Below are 2,500 nucleotides of genomic sequence, written 5' to 3' on the forward strand. Positions count from 1 at the left end.
TCAATATTGCTTGGAACATTGTCAACAAATCTTCATGGTCAGCGAGGACCCTTGCAACAAGAGCGCGCCCGAGTTACTTTCAACAGATATACCATTCACTAAAAATAATCGAAAAAGTACTTTTTAAAAGCATACAAATAAAGTTTTTACCTATTACAGAAGAATTTATTCAGAAAATTCACTTTTAATTGCGCCTCGCATACCACTTTTCCGAAATCTAGATATTCAGAATAACAATATTGTTTGTTTGGCAACTGTGACGTCACGAACGCGGAATTCCCCGAACCTTTCCCGAAGCGCACGGGCGGAATGTTTCGAATAGCAGATGACGCAATGAAATGAAGGCAAAACTGTTTTTTGCCAAATTTGATAAGATGTAGATGGTGGAATTATATAGAATACTGTCAGTATGTTTTTTTATGTACATTAAACTGTAAATACAAAAAATTATGGAAGTCTTGATATCTGACCTATAAAGGTCAGATATCAAGACTTCCATAATAATGTTCTTACTATAACTAAATACAAATTTATTAGAGTAGGTACAATACAAATTTATTAGAGTAGCCAGTAGGCAAGCCTACGGTAGAGCATGCACGTGTGGAACCCCCTTCAGAGCGCCACGATGCGGATTGTTTTGCTGTTCACCTTCATTATAAAGGTTCAGATCTGCCTCCGCGGACTGTAGCTCTTCCTTAAGGGGGTTCCACACGTGCATGCTTTACCGTAGGCTTGCCTGCACAAACCGGTTTGTATACGGATTCCCGTGTGTGTGGACGGGAAAACGGTACACCGTGCAAGTCGAAAAGCGCAACTTGTGTAATCCTTGACATCTGTTTTACCCAATAACATTCAGACCATATCATCCCATTCCCAACCCTCAACTACTGTAGCTTCAACCCCTGAATGTGTGCCTTCTGCAACATATCTAACTGTACAATCTATCTGTGTATGCTTTATTTTTATTGTACCTACTGGCTACTCTAATAAATTTGTATTGTACCTACTCTAATAAATTGGTATTTAGTTATAGTAAGAACATTATTACCTTCATGTATTTTCTTCTCAAAGCAACGAAAATGGCTTTACATGTTTGAGGAATAATTACAGAGAGAGATTGATGAGAAATGGCAACTGAAAATCTTAAGTCCCTGTATGACCTGCCAGTTGCTAACCACCTTAATTAATGTGCAAGTCAGTCTTTCATGAAGTGATATAGATTCACGCATCACAGTATTTTGCCGTTGTATACTTGGAGTCACTTATTCCAGTAATTCTTTGTAGGCATTTTCATCCATTCGCATATAATTGCGCCAATCGTTAGGGTCTTCTCTTAAATCATTCATTACGTTTGTGTGGGAATGCTGTTTTCTTCTAAGAAGCCACGTTTTGCACCACTTTTATCGCCGGTATTTACTCTTTGTTTTTCTTTTATGTAGTAAACAGTATAAAAACGCTAAAATAAGCTCTTGGTCAGGCATGACTACCACCACCTAGACCTAGAAATGGACTGACGATTGTGCATACTTTTTTTGTAACGTGTGGACACGCAGGGGTGTTCCAAGGTCTAAGTAAACAGGTCTAACCGTTGGAGCAGTTCTGCGCAGCTTCTGACGTCATTTGGATGCGTCCATTTTCTCTTTGTGATACACTGAAGAAAACTGTGAAACGCCAAGGAAGACAGGAACTATAATATTTTATATATTATATATATTATATATCATATATATTATATATCATATATATTATATATTCATATATATAGACAGGAACTATAATATTTTATATATATTTATATATATATTTTATATAATATTTGTCAGAATATAACTAATTGAGTGGAGCGGTGCGAGCGAAGGCGACGTCATTTTCGAACGACGGGCCAGCTTCAACTGACAGCTATAGGACCCGCTAACCCCACTTTGAACAGCCAGGTGACGTTCACGGGCCCGCTGCGCCAACTCCCTCGAAATTCGGTCGGAAGTGGTTAGACCTTATATTCTTAGATCTTGGGGTGTTCCGTATAGTTTGCACAAACTCGTAACGCGCAAGTAAGTCGCAGCGTCTGGAACCGCCTTTAGACTCCTGCGTGGTCTCCTCCGCTATTTTCCGCGCGGTTGGTCATTTGATGGAGTAATCGTGTCAAGTTTCATGTTGGGTAGAGCACTGGCTTCTCACCGATGATAACAGACGAGTTAGAAAAAAAAAAATACCGGACATAGGTTCCTATAAGCCCAATAAAATCTAAGAAAAGAATCTTCAAATGTCCAAACTTTGTATTTTGTTTAGTATAAGGTAGGGTTACAGTATGTTGCTTCCAATACAATAAAGTAATTAGTAATTTTGTTTCATGTTTCATTTGGTTTCGACGATTTGGTGTGTGTGTGTGCGCCCGCGCGTTTGTGGTTGTGTGTGATGTTTGCGTGTACTAGTGTGTTTGTGCGTGCGCGTGCGTGTGTGGGTGTATGTGTGTGTGCGTGTCCGTGTCCGTACGTGTTTG

At 39.3% G+C, this 2,500-nt stretch overlaps 1 long non-coding RNA gene across 2 annotated transcripts in view; it reads right to left on the bottom strand.

Moving 5' to 3' along the window:
* The window catches only part of LOC143029116 (uncharacterized), a 61,993-nt gene that overhangs the window by 9,975 nt on the left and 49,518 nt on the right, over positions 1 to 2,500 (bottom strand). Inside the window, exon 3 of one of the 2 annotated variants that reach the window (XR_012966767.1) lies at positions 2,018 to 2,500. This exon is cut by the window's right edge and continues 1,199 nt beyond it. The exons of the other annotated variant lie outside the window; for it this stretch is intronic. This is a non-coding gene — a long non-coding RNA (uncharacterized LOC143029116). Of the gene's footprint in view, positions 1 to 2,017 lie in introns of those variants that run through there. 2 annotated transcript variants of the gene reach the window in all.

The sequence above is a fragment of the Oratosquilla oratoria genome, chromosome 10 (assembly GCF_046742065.1).
Source record: "Oratosquilla oratoria isolate Oo_2021 chromosome 10, ASM4674206v1, whole genome shotgun sequence".
In the NCBI taxonomy this organism is placed as follows: Eukaryota; Metazoa; Arthropoda; class Malacostraca; order Stomatopoda; family Squillidae; genus Oratosquilla; species Oratosquilla oratoria.